General features: G+C 41.6%; 1 protein-coding gene across 1 annotated transcript in view; it reads left to right on the top strand.

The window, feature by feature from the left end:
• Positions 1–13506, top strand: part of Dock3 (dedicator of cytokinesis 3) — a 337144-nt gene that overhangs the window by 74977 nt on the left and 248661 nt on the right. The window lies entirely within an intron of this gene.

The raw sequence follows: 13506 nt of genomic DNA, 5'->3' as shown, positions 1-13506 counted from the left end.
TCCTTTGGTTGTTGTCTCTTGGAGGTCCAACTGTTTTTTTTTTTTTTTTTTTTCTTTTTTTTTCTTTTTTTTTTCCTCATGGTTTATTTTTTTATATTTAAAAATTTCCATCTCCTCCCCTCCTCTTCCCCCTTCCCTCTTCCCTCCCCTCCTCCTCCCCCTTCCCTCCCTCCTCCCCCTTCCCTCCCCTCCCCTCCACCCATACCTCCCCTCCCTCCCTCTCAAGGCCAAGGAGCCATCAGGGTTCCCTACTCTATGCTAAGACCAAGGTCCTCCCAACTCCCCCCAGGTCCAGGAAGGTGATCGACCAAGCTGAGAAGGCTCCCACAGAGCCCGTCCATGCAGAAGAATCAGAGCCCAGCGCCATTGTCCTTTGCTTCTCAGTCAGTCCCCGCTGTTGGCCACATTCAGAGAGACGGGTTTGGTCGCATGATCCATCAGTCCCATTCCAACTGGAGTTGGTGATCTCCCATTAGTTCTGTCCCACCGTCTCCATGAGTGAACGCACCCCTCACGGGTTCCTGACTTTCTTTCTCATGTTCTCTCTCCTTCTGCTCCTCATCAGGACCTTGGGAGCTCAGTCCAGTGCTCCAATGTGGGGCTCAGTCATTTTCTTCATCTATCGCCAGATGGAGGTTCCCTCACGGTCCTGACTTTCTTTCTCATGTTCTCTCTCCTTCTGCTCCTCATCAGGACCTTGGGAGCTCAGTCCGGTGCTCCAATGTGGGGCTCTGTCATTTTCTTCATCTATCGTCAGGTGGAGGTTCTATGGTGATATGCAAGAAATTCATCAGTATGGCTATAGGAACTGGCCTTTTCAGGCTCCCTCTCCTCAGCTGCCCAAGGAACTAACTGGGGGCGTCTCCCTGGAAACCTGGGAACCCCTCTAGGATCAAGTCTCTTGACAACCCTCAGGTGGCTCCTTAAATTAAGATATATGCTTCCCTGCTCCCATATCCACCCTTCCTGTATCCCAAGCATCCCATTCCTCCGAGCTCCCCCCATTCTCCCCTTCACACTTTTCTCTCCCCATCTTCCCTTGGCCCAGTCTCGCCCAACCCTCAAGTTCCCACTTTTGCCTGGCGATCGTGTCTACTTCCAATATCCAGGAGGATTACTATATCTTTTTTTGGGAGTTCACCTTCTTATTATCTTCTCAAGGATCAAAAATTATAGGTTCGATGTCCTTTAATTATGGCTAGAAACCGATTATGAGTGAGTACATCCCATGTTCATCTTTTTAGGTCTGGGTTACCTCACTCAGAATAGTGTTTTCTATTTTCATCCATTTGCCTGCAAAATTCAAGATGTCATTGTTTTTTACCGCTGAGTAGTATTCTAGCATGTATATATTCCACAGTTTCTTCATCCATTCTTCCACTGAAGGGCATCTAGGTTGTTTCCAGGATCTGGCTATTACAAATAATGCTGCTATGAACATAGATGAGCATATGCTTTTGTAGTATGATTGGGCATCTCTTGGGTAGATTCCCAATAGTGGAATTGCTGGGTCCTGGGGTAGGTTGATCCCGAATTTCCTGAGAAACCGCCACACTGCTTTCCAAAGTGGTTGCACAAGTGTGCATTCCCACCAGCAATGGATGAGTGTACCCCTTACCCCACAACCTCTCCAGCAAAGGTTATTATTGGTGTTTTGGATTTTAGCCAATCTGACAGGTGTAAGATGATATCTCAAAGTTGTTTTGATTTGCATTTCCCTGATAGCTAGGGAGGTTGAGCATGACCTTAAGTGTCTTTTGGCCATTTGAACTTCTTCTGTTGAGAATTCTCTGTTCAGTTCAGCGCCCCATCTTTTAATTGGGTTAATTGGCATTTTACCGTCTAGTCTCTTGAGTTCCTTATATATTTTGGAGATCAGACCTTTGTCTGTTGCGGGGTTGGTGAAGATCTTTTCCCAGTCAGTAGGCTGCCTTTGTGTCTTAGTGACAATGTCCTTTGCTTTACAGAAGCTGCTCAACTTCAGGAGGTCCCATTTATTCAGTGTTGCCCTTAATGTCTGTGCAGCTGGGGTTATGCATAGGAAACGGTTCCCTGTGCCCATTTGTTGTAGAGTACTTCCCACTTTCTCCTCTATCAAGCTCAATGTGTTCAGATTAATATTGAGGTCTTTAATCCATTTGGACTTGAGTTTTGTGCATGGTGATAGATATGGATCTACTTTCATTCTTCTACAGGTTGACATCCAGTTATGCCAGCACCATTTGTTGGAGATGCCCTCTTTCTTCCATTGTGTACTTTTGGCTCCTTTATCAAAAATCAGGTGTTCGTAGGTTTGTGGTTTAAGATCCGGGTCTTCTATACGATTCCATTGGTCAACTTCTCTGTTTTTATGCCAATACCAAGCTGTTTTCAATACTGTAGCTCTGTAATAGAGTTTGAAGTTAGGGATGGTAATGCCTCCAGAAGTACCTTTATTGTATAAGATTTTTTTGGCTATCCTGGGTTTCTTGTTTTTCCATATAAAGTTAATTATTGTCCTCTCAATCTCTGTGAAGAATTTTAATGGGACCTTGATTGGGATTGCATTGAATCTATAGATTGCTTTTGGTAGAATTGCCATTTTTACTATGTTGATCCTCCCAATCCACGAGCAGGGGAGATCCTTCCATTTTCTGGTATCCTCTTCAATTTCTTTCTTCAAAGACTTAAAGTTCTTGTCAAATAAATCCTTCAGTTCCTTGGTTAGAGATACTCCCAGATATCTTATGCTATTTGTGGCTATTGTGAAAGGTGATACTTCTCTGATTTCCCTCTCTGCTTCCTTATCCTTTGTGTATAGGAGGGCGACTGATTTTTTGGAGTTGATCTTGTAACCTGCCACATTACTGAAGGAGTTTATCAGCTGTAGGAGTTCTTTGGTGGAGTTTTTGGGGTCGCTTATGTATACTATCATATCATCTGCAAATAATGAAAGTTTAACTTCTTCCTTTCCAAATTGAATCCCCTTGATTCCCTTATGTTGTCTTATTGCTATTGCTAGAACTTCAAGCACTATATTGAAGAGATAAGGAGAGAGTGGACAGCCTTGTCGTGTTCCTGAATTTAGTGGGATAGCCTTGAGTTTCTCTCCGTTTAATTTGATGTTAGCTGTCGGCTTGCTGTAAATAGCTTTTATTATATTTAGGAATGACCCTTGTATCCCTAATCTCTCCAAGACCTTTATCATAAAAGGGTGCTGAATTTTGTCAAATGCTTTTTCAGCATCTAATGAGATGACCATATGGTTTTTTTCCTTCAGTTTGTTTATATGATGGATTACATTAATAGATTTTCGTATGTTGAACCAGCCCTGCATCTCTGGGATGAAGCCTACTTGATCGTAATGGATAATTTTTCTAATGTGTTCTTGGATTCGGTTTGCCAGTATTTTATTGAGAATTTTTGCGTCAATGTTCATGAGTGAGATTGGCCTGTAATTCTCTTTCTTGGTTGAGTCTTTGTGTGGTTTAGGTATCAGGGTAACTGTAGCTTCATAGAAGGAATTTGGCAGTGACTCTTGTGTTTCTATATTATGAAATACCTTAAGGAGTATAGGTATTAGGTCTTCTTGGAAGTTCTGGTAGAATTCCGCATTGAAACCATCTGGTCCTGGGCTCTTTTTGGTAGGGAGGTTTCTGATAACAGTTTCTAATTCTTCGCGACTAACAGGATGATTTATAGCATTTACCTGGTCCTGGTTTAACTTTGGTATATGGTATTTATCTAAAAAACTGTCCATTTCTTTTACATTTTCCAATTTTGTGGCATACAGGCTTTTGTAGTAAGATCTAATGATTCTCTGAATTTCCTCTGTGTCTGTGGTTATGTCCCCCTTTTCATTTCTGATCTTATTAATTTGCGTGTTCTCCCTCTGCCGTTTGATTAGTTTGGCTAAGGGTTTGTCAATCTTGTTGATTTTCTCCAAGAACCAGCTTTTTGTTTCATTGATTCTTTGGATTGTTTTCTGTGTTTCTATTTTGTTGATTTCTGCCCTCAGTTTGATTATTTCCAGTCTTCTACTTCTCCTAGGTGAGTCTGCTTCTTTTTTTTCCAGAGCTTTCAGGTGTGCTGTTAAGTCACCAATGAGTGCTTTCTCCGTTTTCTTTAAGTGGGCACTTAGTGCTATGAACTTTCCTCTTAGCACTGCTTTCATTGTGTCCCATAGGTTTGAGTATGTTGTGTCTTTGTTTTCATTAAATTCAAGAAAGACTTTAATTTCTTTCTTTATTTCTTCCTTGACCCAGGTGTGGATCAGTAGTTGACTGTTCAGTTTCCATGAGTTTGTGGGCTTTCTGGGGGTAGCATTGTTGAATTCTAATTTTAATCCATGGTGATCCGATAAGACACAGGTGGTTACTAATATTTTTTTGTAACTGTGAAAGTTTGCTTTGTTACCAAGTATATGGTCAATTTTCGAAAAGGTTCCATGAGCCGCAGAGAAGAAGGTATATTCTTTCCTATTGAGTGGAATGTTCTATAGATGTCTGTTAAGTCCATTTGGTTCATTACCTCCATTAAGTCTTTCAATTCTCTGTTAGGTTTCTGTCGAATTGACCTGTCCATTGGTGAGAGAGGAGTGTTGAAGTCTCCAACTATTAGTGTGTGTGGTTTGATGGCTGCCTTGAGTTCTAGAAGTGTTTCTTTTACATAAGTGGGAGCTTTTATATTAGGGGCATAGATATTCAGGATTGAGACTTCATTCTGATGGATTTTTCCTGTTATGAGTATAAAGTGTCCCTTTCCATCTCTTCTGATTGATTTTAGTTTGAAGTCAACTTTGTTGGAAATTAGTATGGCCACACCCGCTTGTTTCTTAGGGCCATTTGCTTGATAAACCTTTTCCCAACCCTTTACTCTGAGTAGGTGTCTTTGTGGTTGAGGTGTGTTTCTTGTAAACAGCAAAATGTTGGATCCTGTTTTCTTATCCAGTCTCTTATCCTGTGCCTTTTTATAGGTGAATTGAGTCCATTGATATTAAGTGATATTAATGACCAGTGGTTGTTAACTTCGGTCATTTTTTGCAGTAGAGTTTGTGTGTTTCCCTTCTTCTAGTTGTGCTGGTGAAGGGTCGCTAGATGCCTGAGTTATTGTGGGCGTTGTTGGACTCCTTGGTTTGTGATTTTCCATCTATTACTTTCTGCAAGGCTGGATTTGTGGCTACGTATTGTTTAAATCTGTTTTTGTCCTGGAATATCTTGTTTTCTCCATCAATGGTGAATGCAAGCTTTGCTGGGTATAGTAGTCTAGGCTTGCATCCATGTTCCCTTAGTGTCTGTAGCACATCTATCCAAGCTCTTCTGGCTTTCATGGTTTCCATTGAGAAATCAGGTGTAATTCTGATAGGTTTCCCTTTATATGTTACTTGACCTTTTTCCTTTGCAGCTCTTAATATCTGTTCTTTATTCTGTATGTTTTGTGTTTTGATTATTATATGGCGTGGGGATGCTTTCTTTTGATCCAGTCTATTTGGTGTTCTGTAGGCTTCTTGTATGAAGATAGGAACATCCTTCTTTAGGTTGGGGAAGTTTTCTTCTATAATTTTGTTGAATATGTTTTCTGGGCCTTTGAGTTGTAATTCTTCTCCTTCTTCTACCCCAATTATTCTTAGGTTTGGTCTTTTCATGGTGTCCCAGATTTCCTGAATGTTTTGTGTTAAGAATTTGTTAGATTTGTTTAGTTCTTTAATCTGTGAATTTATTTCCTCTATAGTATCTTCAGAGTCCGAGATTCTTTCTTCCATCTCTTGTATTCGGTTGGAAATACTTGTCTCTGAAGTTTCTGTTCGTTTACTCAGAGTTTCCATTTCCAGTCGTCCCTCAGATTGTGTTTTCTTCAATACCTCCATTTCATTTATCAGGTCTTGTACTGTTTCCCTTACCTGTTTGATTGCTTTTTCTTGTTTTTCTTGGGTATCTTTGAGAGATTTATTTATTTCGTCTACCTTTTTGTTTGTCATCTCCATTTCTTTATGGCAGTTTTTTTACCTCCTGTTTAAGGTCCTCTATTATTTTCACAAAGTACTGTTTAAGGTCGGTTTCTTCTATATCTTCTGGGGTAGGGTGTTCAATTCTTGTTGTTTCGGGATGTCTGGATTGTGGTGATGTCATGTTGCCTTTCATGTTGTTGGAGGAGCTCCTGCATTGGCGCCTCCCATCTCTTCCTTCAAAAGGAGCCCGGAGGCGCTTGGTGTCCTAGACCAATCTTTGCTGTGACTGAAACTGGTTGGATCTCCCCAGTGCCAGAGGAGGACCTATTCCTTGTGTCACAATCTGAAGAAGCCCGCACTCCCTTGCAGGAATCCTCAGACCTGCCTGGAGGCCAGAGTCTGACCCCTTTGGGTGGATGGCCTTAGAACAGGATCAGGACACCTGAGAACACTAGGGAAAGCTTGGGAGAGACAGGGACGGGAGAAACAGAGACAAGCCTGCAGAGGGAGCTGGGGGGCGGGGGTCTGTGCTCTCTTCCAGGGCAGGTTGCCCCAGGGTCCGCATTCACTCACCAGTTCAGATGGAATGTCAGTGCCCAGGATCAGGGATTCCAGGCAGCCCAGGGTCGCCGCCCAGACAAAAGGGCCAAGGTGGGGGCAGGGCGGGATGGAATATCACACAGCGAACCTGGCAGCACAATCTGAAGGAGCCTGCACCCCTCCGCAGGAATCCTCAGACCAGCCTGGAGGCCAGAGTCTCCCAACTGTTTCTTTATGTCTAAGAGTTTCTTTTATAAAACTGGGTACAGTTTTGATTCATGCACATGTATTTAGAATTTTTATATGATTAGTATAAATAATCTGTGATCCCTATGTAGTGACCTTCTTTGTCTCAGTTATCTAAGTTTTGCTTGAAACATGCTTCAAAGGATGCAAGGATCAATTACTGCTTGCTTTCAGATTCCATTTTCTTGGAATATAATTTTCTATTCTTTTACCCTGGCTTGGCAGGTGAAATCATTATCTTGACAGACACAGTTGTTTTTTGTGTTTTAATCTAATTGGTAAGATTGTGTCTTTGGAGAATTAGCCCATTTCTATTCAGGATTATTGTTGAAAGATGTGTATTAATTCTTGTTAGTTTATTTTCTTCAATTGTTTTAAATATTCCATGTTCTTTCCCTCCCTTATTTCTCCTAGAGTTTGGATAATTTATTGAGTTATTAGTGTTTGATACTTTTCTAATTACATTTGCTTCTCTAAATATCCCTATGAGGTTTATTTTTTCTTGTGCTTTTGTGACTGTATATCTATGTCTTTTCTATGTGTGTGATCTTTTAAGTATTTCCCCCAGTACTGACTTAGTTTTTTTTTTTTTTTTTTGGATCCCTGTAGTTTTGTACTGTCTTTACAAGTTAACTAGATGATGTCATCTAGATTGGCAGTTATTTGCTTGTAGAACCTGAAAAAAAATTCCATGCCATCTTAGCCTTTAAAATTTCTGTTGAGAAGTTGGCTGTTTTTCTGATGGGCTTGTTTTTTTTTCTCATTTTTTTATTGAAGATTTCCATCTCAGGGAGGCAGAGGCAGGCGGATCTCTGTGAGTTCGAGACCAGCCTGGTCTACAAGAGCTAGTTCCAGGACAGGCTCCAAAGCCACAGAGAAACCCTGTCTCAAAAAACCAGAAAAAAAAGAGAGAGATTTCCATCTCCTCCCCTCCTCCTCCCCCTTCCCTCCCCTCCCTTTCACCCATACCCCCACTCCCTCCCTCTCCAAGCTAAAGAGCCATCAGGGTTCCCTTCACTATGTTAAGTCCAAGGTCCTCCCAGCTCCCCCTAAGTCCAGGAAGGTGAGCAACCAAACTGACAAGGCTCACAGGGAGCTAAGGAGGGCTTGTTTTTATGAACCTTAATACTTCTTTAGAGGGGCCTCAATAATCTTTGTTTTGTACTCTGGGAAATGTAAGTATTTTGTGAAATGGAGTCTTTTATTTTTACTTATTATTATTGTTGATGTTATTATTGGGTTTTCCAGACAGTGTTTCTCTATGTAGCCCTGCCTGTCCTGGAACTCCCTTTGTAGACCAGGCTTGTCTCAAACTCACAGAGATCTGCCTGACTCTGCCTCCGGGGTGTTGAAATTAAAGGAGGGCACCTGGAGTCTTTTTTTTTATGCCATATACATATTTAAGTTTTTTTTTTTTTTTTGGTTTTTCGAGACAGGGTTTCCCTGTAGTTTCTAGAGCCCGTCCTGAAAGTAGCTCTTGTAGACCAGGCTGGCCTCGAACTCAGAGATCCGCCTGCTTCTGCCTCCCAAGTGCTGGGATTAAAGGCGTGCGCCACCACCGCCCGGCCCATATTTAAGTTTTACATCCCTTCTGTACCTACTATAGATTCTTCTCTTTACCAAGATCAGAGAATTTTCTGTTTATTCTACTAAATGTGTTTTCTGTGCCTACTAATCTTAAGTGTGGTCTATTCTTCTTGTCCAAACACATGCTCTGTTCATAATTTCCTGTTTTTTTTCCTTTGTCTACATCAGTTACTTTTGTTGCTATGATCAAATACTTGACAAGAATCAATTTAAGGACTGAGGATTTATTTTGATGTGTAGTTTAAGAAGAGATACTATCATCATGGTGGGAACTATTTAGTTGCAGGAATATGAGGTGGTTGGTCACATTTTTTTCAGCAGTCGGAAAATAGAGAAAAGGGTATGTATTGAGCTGGACTATAAAACCTCAAGTCGTGCTTCCAGTGTCTGACTTCTTCCTTTATCTTCTAAAGAGTCCCCAACCTTCAGAAACAGCCACCAGCTAAAGACCATGTGTATAATGCATGAGCTTGTGGGAGACATTTCACATAGAAATTACATCATTGTTTGGATGTTATAATTCATCAACCATAAGACCTACTATTCTTTCTTCTTAATCTATTTGAAGATTTCAACTGAACCATGTTTTTTTTTTAACTGAAGAAAAAGCTTAGAGGTTTATTTTTAATTTTATGTGCACAAGAACATCATGGAAGAAATGAATAACCAAAGCAGCAGTGAGATTTGAGAACTCATTACACTGTTTTACTAGGGGAACAGAAGGGGCAGAGAGGTACTTCTGGAAGAATAAGTGGCTTTCTAGAGGAACATGGGGCGGGGGAAGAAACATGTATGGAAGCACAAATGACATCTGAAAGGTAAATAGGCTTTGAGAAGAACAGTAGGGAGATATGACAGTTTGCAAAAATGTTTATCTTGTGTATTGTGTCAGTTTTGCCTGGTCTCTTATGTTACAGCAGAGGAAATTTGTGATTTTTTTTTAAAAAAGGATCTAAATTAACATAGTTAAGAGAAAAAACATCTTCCTGCATTGGTTGATTCTCAGATGTCTCTATCTCTAAACAATCTTTATGCCCCTATGGCACAGCTGGCCCTTTTTTGGTATTAAGATCCCTTTAATGGATTATGTTGTTTTGCCAGAGAGAGGTTTTTAAATGTAGAGGTGCTAACAGGGAACTAATTCTGAGCAACATTTTTACCCCCCTAAAACAACTTATTTTTCATTAAAAGGTTGAGTTTTTGTTTCTTTTAAAACAATCACTGTATATCAAAACTGCTTTCAGCATTATAATTTTATATTTTATATAACTTGTGGAATTATGTAAATATAATATAACAAATTTATTGAGAAGGTATAGTGGGTAAAAACACTTATATAAACAGGAGGACCTGAGTTCAAACTATCCAGAATCTATGTAAAATCTGTAAATACAGCATTAGCATCTATAATCCCTTTGCCTCTCTAGGAAGATTAGAGGTGAAGACAGGAGAATCACTGGATGATTGTGGGTCAGCTAGCACATGACTAATGCATGACATGTGCTAGTTAGTGTGCTAGTTAGTGTTTTTCTAAAGGAACAGAATTGATGCAATGAAAAAAATATATGTGGTTTATTAGAGTTTGTACAATCTGTGGTCCAATAACGACTATTTCCTATGGGAAAGGAAAACAATGTTGTAGTTGTTCAGTATGTAAAAGGGTAGTGGTGGCACACACATTGAATCCCAGCACTTGGGAGGCAGAAGCAGGCAGATGTGTGAGTTTGAGGCAAGCCTGTTCCATCTAGTGAGTTCCAGTACAGCCGGGGCTACTCACAGAAACCCTGTCTCAGAAAAACAAAACAAAAAAAATAGACCAGATGTTCATCATTCCCAATCTGGTGCTGGAGTCCTAGGGAATTTCTAGAGACATGTGAGTCTTCACTCTGTGCTGAAATCCTCAAGAAGTAGATTCTGATACAAGCAAAAGAATGCCAAAGCAACAAGGTAGATGAACTTGGGAGCAAGAGTGAGGGTATACGGCTAAAAATGAAAAGATTCCCTCCTTCAATGTCCTTCTATGTAGGTTGCCACCAGAATGAGTTGCCTAGATTTTTTCCCTTCTCAAATGATCCAGTCAAGATCACATGCTTGCCCAAGTACTTGGGTTTTTAGTTGATTAATGAGATAGTCAAGTTAGCAACCAAGATCAGCCATCACATGGCCAGAAAACAGAAAAGACACCTTGTATCAAACGTGGGAGGGATGGTGGGGAACTGACACCCAGATCTTCTCATCTTCACATGTGCACCAAGACACACATGCTGCATTCACAGGCACAAATGTACATACAGAGACATACACATATACACAATGGACATACACACACACCCAAATTATTTATATATATAATTCTGTGGCTTAGAAATTTGTTGGGGACCAGCCTTGACAAAAATACCTCTTACCAGGTAGAAACATGGGGATTTATTTATTTATTTAAGTGTTCTGACAATGTTTATGAGAGTTCCATTCTCATCAGCATTTACTCTTGTCCACCTTCCACATTTTAGCCATTGTAATATGTATATAGTGGTATTTCATTATTTTTTTCCATTCAAAACTTTTCACTTTCTCCCCTCCTTCCATTACCCTCCCGCTCCCACACTCACCCTCCTCCCTCCCCCTCCCACCTTAAGAGAGGGCAGGGTACCCTGACCTGTGGGAAGGCCCTCTTCCCTCCATCAGTCCTAGGAAGGTGTGCATCCAAATGCCCAGTAGAACGGGCTGTTTCCAAGAGAAGCACACTATATATTACAGGCATTGGGGATCTCCCCATGTCCACTCATATCATGCTGGATACCAGAGAAAGAGAGCTGCAAGAAAAAGCCACAGGAGAAGTAAAAGGCATTCCAGGGTCTGTAGTCCTGTGGTATTTTTTTTTTCATTTTTTTATTAAAAATTTCCATCTCCTCCCCTCCTCCTCCCCCTTCCCTCCCCTCCCTTCCACCCATACCTCCACTCCCTCCCTCTCCAGGCCAAAGAGCCATCAGGGTTCCCTTCACTATGTTAAGTCCAAGGTCCTCCCAACTCCCCCTAAGTCCAGGAAGGTGAGCAACCAAACTGTCAAGGCTCACAGTGAGCCCGTCCATGCTGTAGAGTCCAAGCCCATCGCCCTTGTCCTTGGTTTCTCAGTCCTCCTCCACCGTCAGCCACATTCAGAGAGTCCAGTTTGGTCCCCTGTTCCATCAGTCCCATTCCAACTGGACTTGGTGGTCTCCCGTTAGTTCTGTCCCGCCGTCTCAATGGGTGAATGCACTCCTCACGGTCCTGACTTCCTTGCTCATGATCTCCCTCCTTTTGCTCCTCATCAGGACCTTGGGAGCTCAGTCTGGTGCTCCTATGTGGGGCTCTGTCATTTTCTCCATCCAATGCCAGGTGAAGGTTCTATGGTGATATGCAAGATATTCATGAGTATGGCAATAGGATCTGGACATTTCTGGCTCCCTCTCCTCAGCTGCCCAAGGAGCTAGCTGGGGGCATCTTCCTGGACACCTGGGAACCCGTCTAGAGTCAAGTCTCTGCCAACCCTAGAATGGCTCCCTTAATTAAGATATATAATTCCTTGTTCCCATATCCACCCTTCCTATATCCCAACCATCCTATTTCCCCAAGCTCTCCCCATCCTCCACTTCACACTTTTCTCTCCACATCCTCCCGTCCCCCCATCCCACCCCACCCCCAAGTTCCCATTTTTTGTCTGGCAATCTTGTCTACTTCCAATATCCACGAGGATAACTATATGTTTTTCCCTTTTATAAATGACCTCTATATTTTTCAGACCTGACAAATTTCTTAACACAGTTTTCTTGGGAGGAGGCATTCAGCTTGTGTCCATTAAGGGTTTTTTTTTTTTTTTTTTTTTTTTGGTTTTTCAAGACAGGGTTTCCCTGTAGTTTCTAGAGCCTGTCCTGGAACTAGCTCTTGTAGACCAGGCTGGCCTCAAACTCTGAGATCCGCCTGCCTCTGCCTCCTGAGTGCTGGTATTAAAGGCGTGCGCCACCACAGCCCGGCTCTCCATTAACGTTTTATGTCCCAAGGAATGGGGTCCTGATCTGGAAAGGGTGTGCTCTTGGTAGGTAGCCATTGCAGGGTTTTGAGCAAATTGTCTTGTCTGCGTGTCTCTGTGCTTCCTCCCAGATCCTCTGATTTTTTCTAAGATATGTAAGAAATCTGATCATATATAGGCCTTTCCAACTTTTAGCCAAACTTCCCTATCATGCATCTTTTATTGGGGATAGACAGGGTTATAGCAAAGTGTTAGACTCTTCTTTTCTTGGAATTAGACTTACTCTGATATAGTGGATAGCTAGAAGCAATTGTATTTTTTTAAACAATCTTATTTTACATACCAATCCCAGTTCCCTCTCCCTTCCATCCTCTCGCTCCCCCACTTTCTCCCCCCTGCCGATCCACTCACCCTTCCCATGGGGAGTCAACAAAGTCTATCACATCACTTGAGGCAGGACCAAAGTCCTCCCCAGTATATCTAGGCTGAGCCAAGGTATCCCTCTATAGGGAATAGGCTCCAAAGAGCCAGATCATGCACTAGGGATAAACACTGGTTCCACTGCCAGCTGTCCGACAAACTGTCCAGATAATTGTCAGCAATTGTATTTTTAGAAGGGAGATATGAGAAAAAGAGGAGTTTTGGAATGGAGGTAAGCATTAATTTAGCTCATTGAAGAGACCTCAAGAAGACTTCACAAGTTATGGACCTCCCCAATTCCAACATACTACCAAGTGTCTCTGAGGAACTGAGAATAGCCTAGAACTCTCAATCCTCCTGGCCTTTCTAATCTCTGGTGTGGTTTGAAACAATGCTAGTATTGTGTCTAGGGACCATATATCCCATGGTAACATCCTGAAACTGAGATATAACCCATGCTACAAGCATATCCAAGGTTATTTCTTTTACTTCAGTTGAACAAGACCTCTCTTTTAAGAGACTCGGTTTATTAGCTTCATTAGACAGAGGTTTGCTTGTATGAATAGCTCTAGCCTTTCCACACCCCAAATGCCAGAAATAGAAAATGACTGTGTTTCCTGGATCTCATGTTGGAGAAAGTGTCTTACTACCTGGGGAGTAAATCTCTCTGTTGTAGGAGGCCACTTGTTTCTTCCCAGCTGCCCAGACTCTAAATAACCACACATAACCTATATTATTTGCAGTACTGTTTGGTCATAGCTTGAGCATATTCATAGCTAGT

This window comes from Arvicola amphibius, chromosome 3, assembly GCF_903992535.2.
Source record: "Arvicola amphibius chromosome 3, mArvAmp1.2, whole genome shotgun sequence".
Taxonomy (NCBI): Eukaryota; Metazoa; Chordata; class Mammalia; order Rodentia; family Cricetidae; genus Arvicola; species Arvicola amphibius.
This window is presented reverse-complemented; position numbering and strand designations above follow the sequence as displayed.